Source organism: Coturnix japonica, chromosome 7 (genome assembly GCF_001577835.2).
Source record: "Coturnix japonica isolate 7356 chromosome 7, Coturnix japonica 2.1, whole genome shotgun sequence".
NCBI lineage: Eukaryota > Metazoa > Chordata > Aves > Galliformes > Phasianidae > Coturnix > Coturnix japonica.
Window position 1 is genome coordinate 30,156,007 of NC_029522.1, and position 18,191 is coordinate 30,174,197.

Here is an 18,191-nt window from a genome sequence, read left to right on the forward strand (position 1 = left end):
TGGAAGGGGTGTTTGCACCAGTGCATCTGTGCTGGGTCTCATCTGTAACAATGCATCATCTGCTCTGACATCACTAAAGGAAGGTAAGAAATGGCATATATAGTAATTCAAATAGAGGAAAATAAGCTTAGGAATTGCAGAACAACTGTTTTTGTTTTCATAACTCTCAGGTTTCTGCAGGGTTACTTTGAAATTTCCTTTCTATTTTCATTCTCACCCTCTAGTTCTCCCATCTCTTCGCTGTTGCCTGGTGCCTCTCATTGCCATGGGGGTGCAGACAGATGCCCCCAGCTGTGCTTAGGTGGGTCTGGTCTGAAGGCAGGAGCCTTCTGTGTATGGTTTCCTTCAAGGCTCGTTAACTTCAGCTTTATTATCTTGGATGCAAACGTGTACATACATAGCAGCTACCTAAAGTGCTCTCAGCAGAGAAGTATGGCATTGTTTGAGCAATTGCCAGAAGTTCTCTCTGCAGTTCCCAGTTGAGCTTCCCCCTGTTTTTGCCTGTGTCACACCAGCAGCAGGGCTATTGCCTATGGTAGGCAAAGAGAGTTTGTGTTCCTAGAAGCTCTCAATTAGGCAAGATATAAAATTTTCACCAAAACAATCATAGAATAAAATCACAGAATTGCTCTGGTCGGAAAAGACCTCAAAGATCATCATGTCCAACCCCAACCCAACCATCCTACCCTAACTAACAGCCCTCCGCTCAATCACGGCCCTGAGCACCACATCCAAAGGGTTGTTAAACACATCAGGGATGGGGACTCAACCACCTCCCTGGGCAGCCCATCCCAGTGCTGAACAGCCCTTTCTGTACAGAAGTTCTTCCTGATATCCAACCTGAGAGTGGTGCTGAGCCTGGACCCTGCACACACAGCAGACCACAATACATCCTACATTGCACTCACTGCTCTCCCCTAAGCTGAGAAAAAGGCTTGTGTGCTTAAATACTCAAGAGCAAGGGATACAAAAATTGATTCGGACATTTATCTTCAATCTCCTGTGTAATTATTTTAAGTGTACTAAAAATGAAAGTCTGTGGGGATCTGAAAGAAAGGTATTTTAAGCAATGAATAAGATTTTGAGCAATAAATAAGATTCAATAACAAAAATACAATAAAAAAGCCCAGAAAACAATAATGTCAGACAAATAACTACCGACGTTAAATAAGTAAGGGAAATAATGAAAGACATGTAGTCACAACAGCAGAGCTAGGTGTTAAATTTATATGCTAATAATTACATATTTTTTAGAAAGAGTGGTTGAAATCAGTCTGATCACGTAGAAGGAAAAGCAGTAAAATGCATTGTGGAAAGGATTTTCTTTAATCCTACTTGCCTGGCCTATATGTATGTGTGTGTTTTTGCTCTCTGGGAGAGGTCTCTAGGGAAGGGCTGCTGCCCCCCGCCAGGCAGAAGAGCTTCCTTTTCCTTTCAGGAGCATCTTTTGAAATGTTTCCTGTGTTCAGAAGTTTAAAAGACTGCCACTAGACCCTACTGAATTCATTAATAACCATTTTCCCCCCCCCTCTACCACATTATCTGCAAAGGGAGCTAAAAATACCCCCCCCCCCCCCCAAAAACCAACCAAACCAAAGACCCAACCCCAAATAAAATACAAAGCACCTTTTATAACCAAGTTGCATTGTCAAAGCCTTTATTGCTGACGTATTGCAAATACAACCCCGTTTGTTACTCTTTCAAGTGCAAATGGGAAGAAACACATATTCCTCTTCTGAACGGAGGATATTTAGTTTGTAATCACTTAGGAGCAATGAAGTGGAACTCCATTAGGTCTGCAGCCGTTCTGAAGCCGCTGTGCCGATGCTCGGTGAGGGTGGTGCTCAGCAGAGTCACGTTAAATGGAAGAAGGAATTACTGCAGCTGTCTGATAGAAAAGTCTGTCTGGTGTCATTACCCAGCTCTTGCGTTCATAATAATCACTGTAGAGGCCATAGGCAAAGCAAGATGCTTAGTTAAGGCTCTGTGCATCTTCCACGTGTTTACATTGCTTCTGCACACTGAAGAAGTACCATCCATTGGGCCCAGCTGGGTGGGATGAGGGGAGCTGCCCCAACCAGGTTAGGATAAGAAGTTACTTAATTCATCTCCTGTGATGGTTTTGGCAAACAGGATAGCTGGGCCTATGATTCTATGATCTCTAGATATTGTAAGACTCACACAATTTCTGTTAGTTTCAAGGGAAAGTTTTACACCCAAAACTACACGTGTATGCCTCCAGCTGGACCACTTGAACTATCTCAATTTCTTCTCATTTCTAATACGCTGTAAGTAATTTCCAATCTCAGAAAACCGATGCTCGGTTTCTGCTGAGCAGCATTTGAATTATATGAATATCGATTGCTTTGCTAGGGGAACTGCAGTCGGATTTTCCGTTATTTATACATCTGTGTCTATATTTTGGCATTTATTGGTCCAACCCCCAGGTAGATTGCCTGCATTTGTAGTGTCTGTATCTTGATATGTGTTGGTCCAACCCACTGCTAGATTGCCTGCACTCGTGTCTCCCTGCAGGCATGTCCGTGCTGTCTCCATCCCCATCCCTGTCCCCAGGACGTGCTGTCCTGCTCTGCTGCAGTTTGCTTGATGTGGTAGAGGGGATTTGTTCATCTCTGTCCAAATGCAATAAAGCCCTTTGCACAGCTCTGCCTGGAGGCTCCAAGGTGGTAAAATTCACTGCTGGGGGTTAAGTCCAATTCAGCGCAGCTTTCCTCGGCTGCAAAATGCGTCGAATAAACAGTTTCAGCTCTTTCAGCGTCAGGAAACGCTTGAGTCTCAGAAAAGCCCATAATTGAGTGTACCTGTGGCACAGGGCTGCGTCTAATCAGTCGCTGTGTAGGTGGGTAGTGTCAAGTGCCATTCATCTGCTTCCCCTGAGATCTGTGGAAACAAGGAGGAGGGGAAGCGATAAGACAAAGATATATAACCATGTTGACCACTGAAGTACATGGTTAACAACTTAATTATCTGAGTTCAGCTATCAGTCAGAAACAAACCTGTACAATTTAGACATACTTTATAATTTGCTATAAAAATGGCATAATGATAAGGACAGTGTCGCTAGAATTAGAATCTGCATTAAGTGTGTTTAATTTAATTTTTCTAATTAAATTTCTAATAGCTTAAATATGTGCACTGATAAAATGGTTAGCCACCTGCATTTAAATGCCACCTGATGCGTTTATTTTGGAACAGTGGAAGATTGATATAATTTGAGCTCGAGTTCCTCTGAAAATTCCTTTATTAATGGGCGTTAAATTATTCTCTGTGGCGATGCTGCTCGTGGAGTCGGAGTACTGCTGCCGTTGTGGGAAGCACTGTGAGATGCTGCGCATCCAAAGACGGTCACCGCATCTTCTGTGCTGATGGGAAGGGCTCTGTTTAATTAGGAATGAAAAGGCGGGCTGGCACGCTGTGTGTCTTTGGGCTGCCTTTGCAGGGGGACTCTTGGTTAAGTCGCCTTGAGCTCGCACATTTTTGCATCGTGGTGTCTGCATTGAGGGTGTTCCTGTGTCAGTTACGGATTTACCTAATTAACTTTATGGCCAAAAATGCCACGCACCATGCATTGCAGTTTCAAGGAGATCTGCCTCTTCTCCTTGAGGTTTACTAGTTTACCCTTTTCTGATCTGGATCTGTACACTTCTGCATAGACCTCTGTCCAAAAGAGTGTTTAAAAAGTGACCACAAAAATAGGGGGAAAAAAAAACCACCCTCCTTCCTTTCATCTGAGTAAGTGAAAATTGGTGTTCTGTTTTAATGCTGTGCAGCTGGTCCTGCCAGGGGATCTCTCCAGGCCAATTTGAAATGTGTAATAAATTACAAATAAAACAGTGATTAGAAAGCCCACTATTAAAAAATCAAAACAGCTTAATTTCATGAATTTCACACTGCAGATATTGCTACGGGGCTAAGAAAGAAGCATAAACCCACCAAATCAATGTTTATTAATAGTTTATTTGTACTCAGAGCTCCATTCATTTTTTGTATTTTACAGCCCAAAGAGAGAGCTATGCTTCCACATCAATCCAGAGAATACAGAGGAGAGCAGGAGCCCTTCTGCAAGGACAAATTAAACCTGGACTGTGTGTGGATGGAAAATAGAAATGCTAAGAGGCAAGGTCAGAACAAACCTTTCTCCCTGACTTCAGCTCTTCCACCAGGGCCATAAGCAGCAGTCCTCGTTCCATGCCATCTCTGATGCTGCTTGGGAGCCTCTGCTTCACAGACCCAGTGCTGTTCATGAAGGAGGTAGTTAAGGGTTCACTGATGTTAAATCTCTTCAACAAATAGCCTAAAAGACAGCAAAAAAAAAAAAAAAAAAAAAAAAAAAAAAAAAACGGCTAAGCACAGCTTGAGAAACTCCATAGCTCGATGTGCCCTCAGCTAAGCCCTGCTGGGGTCTGTGGGGACATGGGCAGCTGTGGCTGTTGAGGCTCCATCTGGAAACTCCACCCCAATGTTGGTGGATGGAGAGGGTGGCAATGTAAGTTTTACATTAGATTAGAGGTTTCATTTGAGAGAGGTGAGGCCCTGGCACTGCTGCCTAGAGCCGTGGGTGCCCTGTTCCTGGACGTGCCTTGGGCAGCCTGAGCTGGTGGTGACAGCCAGCCTGAAGCAGAGGTGGGGATTGGGGATTGGGGGAGCTTTGGGGTCCCTTCCAACCCAGCCATTCCATGGTTCTGTGTTTTTTAATGTCTCTTCTAACCCAACCATTCGGTGGTTCTATTATAGTGCCAAGTGCTGATGGATCGAGCCGGCAGCACATGATGCTGAGTGCCAGTGGATGGAGGAGGTAGCAGTAATGTTGAGTGCTGATTGCCAGCAAAGAGGCTTGTGGGGCCAGCGTTGTCTGTTGAGCCTGTGCTCGGAGTTAAACTCATACTTTCTCCCTTCCCCAGGGAATGCCACCACCCAGCATCCCTCAGCAGTGATTTACCTCAGTTTTGTGTCATGATGCAGTCTGTCTCAGCTCCGATTCCTGCTCCTTTGGTTCTGCCACACCCTACCTACCCTTGAGCCCTTGCCCTTCTCCGCCGTAGACAAACGCCGCCGGGTCGAACCCAACACCCAAACACAGACAACAAGCCCAATTTTTCCCCTTACACCCTCTTCCCCTTCTATGCCCTTTTCTTCACACTCCTGTGCACGTCCCAGGGTGAGTTTTTAAAGAACACCCAAAGGCCATTTTAATGTTAGATTTCTAGCAACTGAACGTGGAATGGGCCAAAGCCGGAGTGTGCAAGAATCTCACCCTAAGCACTTTAAACAGGGAGAGCACTGATTTTTCAGAACAAAACACGAGGAAACTCCACACTCTGCCTAAGCTCCTTGGAAGTCCGTGGGGATTCCTTTTATTGACTCCGCTGAGCGCTGGATAAGGCAGCAGAAGTGAACACTGCTCAGACAGAGGGACCCCGACTGCTCGGTGTAGGATTGTTTTCAATTTCCTGGCCCCTTGATCTCATATGGATTCCCTTAACATTTACCTTGATATAAGAAATATGTCCGGCTGCTTGCACCGTTGGGTGTTAATCCTGGAATATGCACACCTGGAGCTGGGTGGGGGGTGGGGCACCTGCCCTGTGCCCACAGCTGCATTCAGCTTTCCTGGATTTGCCACCCATCAGTATATTTTCTATTCGAGTCTGTTCTAACAGCTGGTTAGAACTGATAAATACACCATTAGAAAGTGATGTCCTTTTTGCCTCCAGCCTTTAGCTGATCTTTGCTGGGGGCGAGTGTCGAAACTAGATGGTTATTTTGGGTTCTTTTGAACCCAGGCCATTCTGTGGTTTGCTTTGCTTGAAGGCCAGCCACAAGATCATTTAGGAGGTGACCCATTGAGTTTGGTGCCAGGGTACAACTGGGCGATGCTACTCCCACACCTGTGGGCTTGTGCTGAATGCAGCACTCACCAATGGCTCAGTATAAGAAGCACTCAGTCTAGATCATCTGCCTGAGAAGAACGATAAACCATAACCAGGTTTTATTGTCTTTTGTTTGAATGAAATTCTAATGAAATGAATTAATCCCCTTTTTTATCTCCACAGAAAAGTAGCAGTGTTTATAGCTGTAAATGTGTATCAGAAATGAACGACAAATTTGCTGTGACCGTTTTAGGGCCGGCCCTTTCTTGCACCCGAGTGTTTTGTGTACAGTCCTGTTATTGTTCACTTGTGCTCTACATGGTTATTCTTTTGGCAGCAGTGTGTTCTGTTTGAAGAAACCTCATTACATGCGATATTGCCAACACCTGTGTTCAGAACAGCCACTGCTACTAATGGTGCTCTTGGGTGCATGGCCGGCAGCCAGTGAGGGTGCTGCTGTGGGCAAAGAGGCCAAGAAGGGCATGGGGACAGGGGCACACTCCCTGTGTCTGCACTGCAGTCTGCAGTCCAGCCCGCCCAGCTGTTTGCTGGAGCCCCCAGTCCTATGCTTCACTGAGAAATACTTTTAAAATGCTTCATTATAGCAGGCGGCCGAGAGACAAGAGAGATGAGTGAGTACAAGAAAATGAAAATCAGTCTTTAATTACTAAATATTCTACATCTAAAATAAAAAAAAAAAAGCTTAAAATAATTCAGTTTGATTTGGTCTAATTAGCCTGATTTCCTAGTATTTAGCCCTAATTATGTGATACATAAGCCCTAATTATGTGGTACGTATACAGTGTGCTCTCTAAAGTTAAAGATCAGAACGGATACTGACTTAAATGATAAAATATGTTAAATTATTAATTATAATTAATCTTACAAAATAGGCATAATTAGTTTAAGTACTTTAGATATTCTACTTAATAGCGTTACGCATTATATGCAAGGTTGAAACATTTTACAAATACTGCCTCAAATGACAAATGCCAGCAGGTCCATGGGTTTCCCATCTGCAGCCCCTGTAGGGTCGAAAGGGACAAGTCCAGAGGGGCTGAGAAAAAACCCTTCCTATTGTTGGGGGCTGTGTGCATGGCGGGTGGATTGGAGGAAGCTTGTGAATGTCTGTAAACATGTTGTAACTGGGACAACTTGTTGCTGAGTTCACTTCACACTTCTGGACACTGGAACAGGTTGCCCAAGGAGGCTGTGGATGCCCCATCCCTGCAGGCATTCAAGGCCAGGCTGGATGCTGGCTCTGGGCAGCCTGGCTGCTTGGTTTGGTGACCCTGCACACAGCAGGGGGTTGGAAGCTGGATGAGCACTGTGGGCCTTTGCAACCCAGCTTCTATGATTCTAGGAGTTGCTGCCTAGCACACAAGTAGCAGGAGAGCTTGAAAAACGGTGGGCTTTACAGGTTTCAAGATACACCTTTACAACATTGTCTCTTTGCTTGATAAACAGTAGAGTTGCCCCAGGTATGATACTGCTAGATAAAGCAAAGCGCCCTCCAAGGCAGAGATATTTATAGTTCTGCTATTAAAATGTGCCTTACAGCTCATTTCTCTAATGTAATGTTGGCAAAATTAGGCTGAAATTACTGCGAAAACTGCTTCTCACCAGATTCTTTTTTATAGTTCTGTCCTTTGATTAGGTCGGGAGTTGGCGGGGTCGGCTTTCCTCGGTCACTGTGGTGAGTATGCAGCACTGTGCAATAGAGAAATAAGAGCTGACTCCAAAGTCACTTGCAGAAGTGTTTTCTATTTCAAGATTTGTGGAACGGAGGGGAGGAAGGCATTCCAGGATATTCTCTTAAACCAGCTCACCAGGTGCTGAAACCCATGTAGGCAATTGGCAGCACCTCCCTGCGACCTGGCACACCGACCAACTATTAATGGGCCTAATGAAAAACAGTGATGAGTTCACCTTGAAAACGGTCACGTTATCAATATCACAAAGGTTCTCTGTATTTTATCTTTCAATTTCCTGCTGTAAAAAGTCGACCAAAATGTGCTTGAAAGCATTATTTGTAGACCTTCTAGTTGTGTTCTGATGGAAGTTATAGAATACCCTGTAATCTATTGCTACATCATTCTTTTATTTTTTTTAATATCTTATAAGTATTTGTGTATGTATTCCAGTGCAATATGAAAGCATGTGTGTTGCAACGAGGTGTAAGTGCGTTGTGAACTGTGTGTGCGTGCATCTAAGTAGTCATCTACAGCATCATGTCTTCATCTTGGGAATGCACAGGCACAAGGCAGGCTTGTGAGTCTGAAGATGCACTATAAGATACAGGGGATTTAATCTGCCATACATTTTTTGTTTCCTATATAATGACAAAAAAAACTATGGTGAGGAAGACTTGAAGATAGGAAACTAAGCATAGAAACATTGTACGTGTGTGCACTGGAGATCCCTTTAAATAATTCAAACTATTTATACCAACACAACGTTTGAGGTGTTGGCAATGCCAAGAGCATCATAGTAAGTGTGGAGAAGCTAAATTGTGAGAGAAGTAACCCAGGGTGTAGTTTATAATTAATACAATCAAGTATAGAGGGGCAATAAGTGTCAGTGCTAGGAGAACGTTCACCATCCCATGGGGTGTCCCAGAGCCGTGGGGATGTGGCACTGAGGTATGTGGGCAGTGGGCATGGTGGGGTGGGTGGGGTTGTATGTGGGGATCTCAGAGGTCTTTTTCAGCCCTAAAGGTTCTATCTATCTTCACTTGTCCGGAATGAAGTGGGACAAGGAAGCTGTTGTTTGCTGTGTGGGGAAGAGCCAGCTGCTGCAAAACAGAGCGAGGTGGTGAGATCTTTGGCTTGGGATGCTTTGGGCCAGAAGAGGTGGTTTTGTTTCATGCAGTTTGCCTCCCCATGTGTGCATCTCCCATGTGCAGTGTCCCAGAAGGTGCCAGGAGATTCCCACCAGGAGCTTCCTACCAGCTGCCCAGCCTGATGCTGAGTAGGTACTGGATCCAGTGTCCCCAGGTGCTGCCTGCTCACAGTCAGGCAAGCTGCTAGCCCCGTTCCTTCCATTTCACCAGTGTCCTCCTGTTTCTGCTCCATGCCGTATTGGCTGTCTTCTCATCCTGTAGCAACATACGCATTTGAATAATGGAAAGGACACCTTAAATTACGTTGTCCGCAGATATTACTCGGGCTCCCAGGATTTGCCAAGCTGGATCAGAGCACTGGTCCATCTCATGGGGCTCCTGCCCTGCAGCACCTGTGTGCAGTGCACGGCACTGCTCAGCTACACCAGCGCTCACAGGGGGCACCCCAGGCCCTGCTCAGGGCACCTGTATGCTCTCTTTCTGAGCTGCTACCTTGACACAAAATGCCTTTTCTCCCTTAGTTAAACTCCCCTTAAGGTTTTCTCCCATTTTTACAATTTACACCCTTCTTCTCCCCCCCATTTGCATTATTTTAATAGTTTGTTTTAACCAAGCTTGATTTTTCAGGCCATCCTTTTGCAGCATGGACCACGCTATCAAGAAGATGTGAAATAAATGTGACAAAGTGATACAGTCCTTTAAATCTGCCTTAATTTTACTGGGAACACTGGTGAGTGAGCCTGCAGTGGCTGAGATATCTGCATGTCTCTGCACACATGGGTGCACAGAAGGGCTGATTGCGATGTTACGTGTAACACTTTAGATCTTTTCTGAATTTTCTCATTGCCACGTCGGTCTCTTTTCATCACCCTTTGCGTAGCTAAGCCTATCTCTGCTCTGTCAAACCAATCTCCCCTTGCACTTCAGCCCCTCCTGTGGATACTGGTCCAACACCAACACAAGGCCCTGCTCATCGCCAGCTGGGATTGCTCTTCCCATCCATCCATTCATTCTTTGCCTGTGCTACATAACAGGCAGAGGATGTAGTGCTGAGCCAACCATGGGAAATAGCATAGTGCAAAAGTGTACTTATTTTTTCTTGAAAAAGAGAGGATTTGCTCTGGTGAGGGCTGATGAGTGCTCAGGGGGCTTCCTCACTGGAGTTCAGGTGGGCAGGGGCTCCTGGTATCTCTTTGTCTTCCCTGGAAGCAGATGGCCCAGTGCAGAGGGAATCAGCATAGCACAGAGCGAGGGACTCTGGCTAAGACCATGTGCAAACACATTGTAAGCTGTGCTTTCCTGGGGCATTAATCCATGAAGATATTAAAGAAGCTACCAGCAGCACATCCCCGCATAGAGGCCTGCTGGCAAGCCATGGTCACTGGTGCAGTTTTCCACCCTGTTGTTTCCCATGAGACCCCTTGCCTCCTCTGCTCGCGTGGGTCCTCATGTCTGCTAGGGATACGTTGAGGTCAGGAGCATTGTGGAATTCTCCTCTAGAAAAAATACGTTGGAGCATTTTGTAACATAGGATGGTGTAAGCAATAGAGAGCTGCAGAGGTACAAGTACACACAGGTGTTAATGGAGGCACAGTCCATAAGGGATTCACTCAGTCTCAGATTCAAAAGAATGGTTCCTATCCTATCCCATGGTGTACTCCTCAATGGCACAGACTTCTGTTTTGTGCCTTTTTTGTGCCTTTGAGTCTCTCTTGTTATTTAAAGGAAATCCTCTTTCTCCTTGACAACTGCACATGAATACCCAAACCCATCTAAAACTTGGGTTAGACCAGTTACTCCACAAACCAGACACGAAACCAGGCATCTGACCTGATGTCACATTTGATAACAGAAGGGCTGGAAGGAGGAGGCATGGCAATGAGAAGTTTGGATGTGTTTTAGAAAGCAGAAGCAAATCCACTAACCTGCACTTGTCAAGTGTGTTGTGCATCGTTCTGTTTCCAGTGAGCAGGATGGGCTTGCTTCCATCTATTCTGCCTTCCATCCACTCTGCCTTCCATCCACTCTGCCTTCCATCCCTGCTGCCTTCCATCCCTGCTCCCTTCCATCCACGCTGCTCATGACACTCAGCAGCCATGGGTAGGGGTGTGTGCTCAGCTCTTTGTTCTCGCCCAGCGGGAGGCAGGTTCCTACTTTCCGTGTGCCTAGGTGCTCTTTAAGCTAGTATTTGTCTTATTAAAATAGCTGAATACAACAAAGATCTTTTGGTTTATTGAAACTGCCTAGGAAAAAAAATTATTTCAACTAATACACAAAGGAATTCCTAAATCTTGGTTTTGTTGTGGGGGTTTTTTTGTTGTTTCTTTTAATTCTGCATTACAATACAGAAAAAAAGATCTGTCCTTCTGTCTGGCTAATGTTAGTTTGATGATTATACTAATATTAACTGCTTTACTTGAGTAAGCAAAGAAAAGGTAAAATACCAGTCAGACCAGCTGCTAATTCACAGAGTGTTGTACGACGGTTATTAAAAATACCCAAAAGATGTACCTTTGTGGTTCAGTCTTTTGAATTAGAAGCAGAATATTAATTTAGGCCTGAAGCATGATTAAACATTGTAAGGCCCCCTAAGAATTTTCACCAAATTTTCTTGGATTTCTCTTTATTGGGTCTTCCTCGACTGTGTTTAGCTCTGTAATTGCTTTGCTCCTTTGTTGATAGGCTAAAGCACAATGTGATTTTCTCCATGTCGTAATATTTAAGAGGACGGTTCAATGTTCCGCATGTATGATGTGCAGCTGGGGCACACGGAGCCATGATGGGGGTGTGGGCTCTCGGTAGCTTTTCCTTTTCCCTTTTCCTTTCCATTTTTTTCTTCTCCTTTTTATTTTTTTCTCATTACTTTTGCAGCTCTGCGGAAGGAAGTCACAAAATTTGTCCGTGTGGGCAACAACCCAGAAAATGCAATATGTGTCTGTATGGGGAGGAAAAGAGCAGACCCTGCCCCAGCACCTGGTGCTACACAGAATGAATCCCTGCCCAAAGGCTCGTGTTATTTTGCTTTTTTGTCCAGTTAAACTGTATTTGGAGGTTTACTGAAAATACAGATGATTTCCAAAGCAGAGTTGTAGGAAATTCAAATTGTAGATTAAAAAAAGTGGTAGAAAATCCAGCTCCTTCCCTGCTCTCCTCTTTTGGAGAATGAATTCAAAACATTACACTGATTCAAGTTCCCTGGGGGTGACTGAAGAGTTAAAATGTAATTGGTGAAATCCATTATATGTGTTACAAAAGGAAAAACATGTTTGGCAGTAAGAAAAAAAGAAAGTAAAAAGATCCCAGAGCGTGAAGAGGATGTCAGCAGCATCATAAGGTCTTCTCAATGCCTAGATCTGGGATGCACAGAGTCAGGTCCTTGCTAGGTCCATCCATCCCTGGTGCTCTGCCAGCTGCAGGAGGGGTGGTGAGAGGGAGAAGGGCTGCGGTGCTGAGCACCTGCAAGGCTTCCTGGGGAAAGCTTAGCCAGAAAGGAGGGTGTGCTGTCACAGGGGTATGCGTGTATATCACTCCGAGATCCTGAATTGCTTTGGAAGGCCCAAGATTTGGCTGCAGTTAGGTAACTTATATATAGAACCACTAAAACTCTTCATATGTCGGCAGAAATGCCAGCCTAGTTCCGAAGTGCCATCAGATAGAGATATTCAGACGTATTGATAACATTACCCAAGAAGGTAATGATCATCTCCTACATACATTGATAAAGGCCTCCAATTTGCTAAAAATACCAGAATTTCCATTTTACACGATACAAAATAAGAGAGATCGAATGCAAAAGGACCGTGCTACATCTGAGATGTGCCCCAAGGCTGCCTGCAAGAGCAGGGTGGGGATGACAGTCAGCAGAGGTCTGAAACACATTTTATTTGAGCATCTTCAGTGAAAGTTGGGAAGAACAGCAAATCTGTACTGACAGCAATGCTGAATATTGAAGCATATCAACAGTATGGAGAATGAGCTAGCTGTTCATTAAGAAATGATGATTTATGAGGATAATAATGACAAAAAAATCCAAACATATTTTGAGGTATTGCATCCAAAAATCTTTTATTTAAATTCTTTATGAAAGAGGGAGGAAAAAAAAGAAAGGAGGAAGATATTAATTATATAGAGAAGAAATTTTTAATCAGAGGTTTGATTTGAATTGGGATAGTAAAGGTTACAACCAAGTATCAGAGTCTGCAGGAAGCACTGTGTGGCATCTCAGAGCATCAAGGTAAAAGGTCACTGAAGCTCTAATCATAAACTCTCTCAAGCATTACTCAGAGCTTCTGTGACTCCTCCTGGAAGAGCAGTGGAAACAGAAATGGCCAACAGGCCTTGAGAATGCCCAGGATATCGAACTGAGCGGCATTCGTGATTGCTGCGCTGCAGTGGCTTTAACTTTGTTCTGCATAGAGTCAGCAGCAACAACGAGGATCTCCATATCAGCAGGGGAACTGCACCCAAATAATTATACAGAGTCGGTAATGAACATTTCTGAAGTACAAAAAAACAGGCAGCCCCAAAATGTGTTGTCCTGGTCGAGCTCGCGTGGAGCAGTCAGTGCATTAATTAGCGGTAAAAGCGTGCAGACTCTCGGTTTTCTGATTCAACAGTGCAATTAAAACCCCGCAGCTCCCCGAAAGCACCGGCTGTTAGCTGGGATTTGGGATCAGTTTCCTTTCAGACTTTCTCTGGCTGTGATTCATGTGAGTTTGGAGTCCCAGTTAAGTCATGTGATACCAAAAAATCACTTACAGTCTTGTGAATACGATTTGAGTATGTTCAAATCAAACGGGTGTTCTGATGCACTGTTTTTAAGTTTCCTAAGATGGGGTGGGCTCTTTGTTTAAAAAGGAATTAATTGCATTTCTTCCTCTAGCACAATGTTTGTAACCCTGCAGTTCTACCATAGCACCCAGTGGGCTCCCTTAATGATGCAGCCTGTTCCCCAAGGGCTGCCTGCTCCCATTTGCTCCCATTGATAGCTTACATACAAATTCAGTTCAGAGCAATTGCGCCATAGATGACCTAAGTCAAACTATTGAGAGAAATACAGAAATCAGTGTTTTGAAGTCCTCAGTACAGTCTGAATGCAGTACTTCAGTAGGAAGTGTGAAATACATGTTTCCCTTTGCTGCCTTGTTCTAAATCAGACCCCAGGAGAGTCCACGGAACTTCCCTACTCCCTTCCCATGCAGCAGGAGCTTCTGTCACAAACCCAGGATGTGGAAATATCCCACCCTGCTATGGGTTAATGTGGGGGGAATCATAGAAACAGGGAACCGTGAAGACTGGAAGAGCCCTCTAGGATCCCCAAGCCCAGCCCCAGCCCACCGTGCCCCTCAGTGCCACATCACCATGGCTTTGGAAAACTGGATGGATCACAGAATCATAGAAATGGCCTGGGTTGCAAAGGCCCACAGTGCTCATCCAGCTCCAACCCCCTGCTGTGTGCAGGGTCACCAACCAGTAGCCCAGGCTGCTCAGAGCCACATCCAGCCTGGCCTTGAATGCCTGCAGGGATGGGGCATCCACAGCCTCCTTGGGCAACCTGTTCCAGTGACCGATTGTGCCGTCCTCCACTCAACTCATTTTTAACCACATATCCTCGTTTTTGTGTTCTGTACAGTTGCTGTGCATTTCAGCCATTGGTAAGAGTTTATGCTGAAGCTCTGAGTTTTCCCAAGAAAGCAGAGAAGAGACCAGTGTAGCAGGTGGAAGCATGCAGTGAGTCCCATCCTTGCTCTGCAAGATGAACCCTTTTCTGTTTCTCCAGTTGGTTTTGTCTCATGTGTGATGCTGGCTAATGGGGCCTGTGTTAATGAGTTGATGTCCTCAGCAGCTCCTACCACACTCTTGGGAAGGTTCCTGCATTCAGTGCTGCCTTTGGGGAGGGCTCTTGGTGTGCAGCTCTGCCATCCCAGCCGGTGAGTGCTATGAATAACAATGCTGCTCACAGGGAGTCACTGCAAACTCACTATCATTTGCTTTCTGCATTATCATTTTTCCATATGGGAAGTGGAAAATCATTTTGAGTGTGTAGAAGCAGATAAGTATTCTGGTCCTGGACATTTTCTGAGCTTGTTTACAGAGCACCCGGGCTCCAATCGCTAGATCTAATTGACCAGGAGCAGCGTGCAGCTCCACTCTGATTATTGTTGGAGTTATCTGCACCGAGAGGAGCAGTGACTGCCAACAGGGGCTGACGTCCATGCCCATCCACTGGGGCCCTGGATCTCCTGGCACTGCCCCAGCAGCACATAGCTGGGGCAGAGCCCATTGAGCAGCCCTTGGGTTGTTTTTGGATCATGCTGCCCTGGTGATAGCACCTATAGAGGTCTTTGGGGCAATCTTCAGATCCATTCAAAAAAATTAATTCAAGAAACCAACCAAGTAAACACAGGCTTGCAAGATCCCTGGAACCCCCCTGTCTGTGTCATTTCAGGGAACTTTAATTTTAGGTGTGGAAAAAGTGAAGAACTGCGACCTATTGTACCACCTATAAATGAAAAGTAGGTACTAAATATTTTATTTTTCCCCACTTCTCTGTTTATTCTTCTGCCTCGCTTTTCAATCTTCATGCAAAGTTTGTGCATGAGTGTGTGTGTGTGCTTTTCTCTCCAAGAGCACATACAGTATCGGTAACCATGGGCAGGATTTAATAATTCAAAGTAATATGAAACCTTGCTGGTATGGAAATGGGCTTGTGATTGGCTCGATCTGCTAGCTGGATGGGATGAAAAATCTCATTTTTGGAAAAATAATCAAAGATTATCAGCCGCATCCAGGAATTGTTGGGCTCTCGCAGAGTGGTCGATTTCTTGGCACACGTGTATTCAGTCCCCTCCACTGACACACAAATATAATGCTTATATTCAACATGCACCCGAATATCTTCACGTTGTACCCCTGTCACCTGTCTTGCTTCCTGTTTTTTGTGTTGTTTTTTCCCAAGGTACCAGTGAAAGAATAAGGTCTTTGCATGAAGACCAGTAACTCTGGTTACCAGTGTACAGAGGGAGAGCATTAACAGAAATGTTGGAAATAACACACAGCTGTATCAGCTCTGGTCTTTCATCTCTTGCTCTCTTCATCATTTACAGAAATGTATTTGTCTTAAGATATTTAGCATTTCGCTACCAAAAAGAATAAGGATTCAAGGAATGTAGTCTAAACTACAGCACAAAGAAACAACATATAAATAGGTCCACATATATATACTGTAGGCATTAGGTACAGATTCTCACACATCACAGAGGAAAAAAGGTATCTTTAGCAGAGTGATGCCCTTCATTTGAAAATATTCTGGCCATCACCCAGTTAAGGTCCTCAGTCTCTCTGCTCTTCATAATGCCTTCATAAATACGTGTATGAGCATATGTAGATGCACATAGATTTAAACAATATATGTACATATGCTATTTTTTCTACCTCTTATATAAATATAGATACAAAGCATCACGATTGGAGTTCCCAGGGGGTGCTTATGTGGAACTTCAGAGTGAACGTGGCTGACACTTGTTCTTTGTTGCCCCTGGGCTACTGGTTTGATCACTGACTGAATGGATTTATCCGTGTCAGCGGAAGGAATTCTTCACTCTTGTCGTACGTATATTTTACAAACCTTTCTAATGTGTAAATGCAGTGCAAGTACATTCAGGTGCTCGGTGTTTCAGCCAGCTTTGGTGAGGCAAAGAGAAGGGTGCCAGCGGGTAGAAGGGCTAAGAGCTGAAACCCTCTTTTATCGAGCAACTCCAGGAAACATGCTGCAGTGGAGAGGCCTGATTTGTTCTGAGCATGGATAGCAGGCACATGGAATGCCAGAGAGCAGCACTGAAATAATTGGTACGAAGATAGAGAAGCTTAATTTTGATGAAGCAATTAGCAGTTGTTTCCTGATTGCTCTTACTACTCTGAAGAGGAGGTGGGAAAGATCGTGTCACCTCTATCAATTCCAAACCATCTCAGGGCTCAGGAGACCTTTTGCCCCAGGATTGGGCACCAGAAAAGTTGCTTTGAATTTTTTTTTTTTGGAAGTGTGTTCTCAAGAAGGTTAAACATAAATTAGTTATAAAGCCAACAAAAGAGAGAGGAAGGGATGGGACTGGATGATTTTCATCCAAATCTCTGTGTTTCCAAACTGTTAGTATTAAATTTGAGGGGAGAGGAGGGGAAGCAACACCCCACACCAAAATAAAAGAAGAGCTGAGTTCTTTTTCTCCTTAAAATAACGATAATAGAAACCCTTTGGAAAACAGCTCCGTTTATGACCTCAGACATGAATGTGCGAGGTAATGCTGCAGATCTGAGTGGTGTTTAAGACAACAAAGTGCTATTTGATAGTGTAGCCTTTCTGTGGAACAGCTCCTCTTCCTGCCTTTGATGTCCGGATGGTTTATTTAATCAATTATTAATCAAAGCGGTGGCATTCTTCTTATATATTTAGGTAAAAAAGAAAAAAAACCTAAAAGATGCCTTTTCTTGCTTAAATAGAATGAGGAAATACTTGCTTTTGAAGACATAAAAAATATATATTGGAGAGATTCCAGCTTTGAGTGCTCGAGCAGCACACGGTGCGCCGAGGAACAAGGAGGGGAAAAAAAGCCCGTTTGTGAGTTGTGCTGAGAGTGCGAACTGCTCGGCTCGGCCGCCTCTGTGCAACAAAAGCACTACAAATAATCAGATTAGTGCTTCCCTGGCACAGGTGCTGAACCCGACACGGAGCAGCGCCATGGAGCGGGGCGGGCAGCCGGACAGCGCGGAGCATCACGAGCAGTTGGTAACATTTGGCAGCTTAACAGAGAAAAAAATGACTGCTAGGGAAATCTCAACCGCCGCTAATTAGCAGCAATGAACTGTGGGTAAGGACAGTACATTTTAATGTGAGAAGAATTTTACAATAACCACCACACTGAAAGAAATAGAACGAAATGCTCCCTAGCTGACCCTTGTGGCAATCTAAGCTGCATATTGCAATAATCCTGTAAATTACTATGCTTTTTTATACAGTAACTTGGAGTTAATTAGTAATTTAACATTCCTCTACGCTATTAAATGTCTTTCTTGCATTATATTATGTTGTTTCATGGTCTTACCTTAACACTAATGGGGTTTAGTTATATTTTCTCAAAACAGTAACAGTAAAATAAAACCGGGATGGAAAATTAATTAGCTCTTTTTTACCTCTGATTTACCTGTCGGTAACAATTAGGCAACCAGGCTGGGCATTGCTGGGGCACGGCGGGGATGGAGGGGGTGGGGGAGCTTGGGGCCAGGCAGGAGCTGGGTGTGGTGGGACACAATGGGAACCAATGGGACACAATGGGACACAATGGGATGCAATGGGATGCAATGGGATGTAATGGGATGCAATGGGATGCAATGGGATGCAATGGGATGTAATAGGATGCAATGGGACGCAATAGGATGCAGTGGGACACACTGGGAGACGGTGA

General features: G+C 44.5%; 2 long non-coding RNA genes across 5 annotated transcripts in view; both read left to right on the forward strand.

The window, feature by feature from the left end:
- LOC116653699 overlaps window positions 1-5,035 on the forward strand; it is a 76,522-nt gene extending 71,487 nt beyond the window's left edge. The window contains exons 4-5 of the long non-coding RNA XR_004308076.1: window positions 4,019-4,272; window positions 4,923-5,035. This is a non-coding gene — a long non-coding RNA (uncharacterized LOC116653699). The remainder of the gene's footprint in view (window positions 1-4,018; window positions 4,273-4,922) is intronic.
- Window positions 5,036-14,214: 9,179 nt separating this feature from the next.
- On the forward strand, window positions 14,215-17,331 carry LOC107317043. 4 transcript variants are annotated; one of them, XR_004308065.1, is made up of 3 exons: window positions 14,215-15,248; window positions 16,185-16,341; window positions 17,230-17,331. It is a non-coding gene; the product is annotated as an uncharacterized LOC107317043 (long non-coding RNA). The 4 variants fall into 4 exon arrangements; XR_004308063.1 differs by having other exon boundaries at window positions 14,215-14,663; window positions 15,182-16,341; XR_004308064.1 differs by having other exon boundaries at window positions 14,215-14,463; window positions 14,579-16,341.
- Window positions 17,332-18,191: the final 860 nt, after the last annotated feature.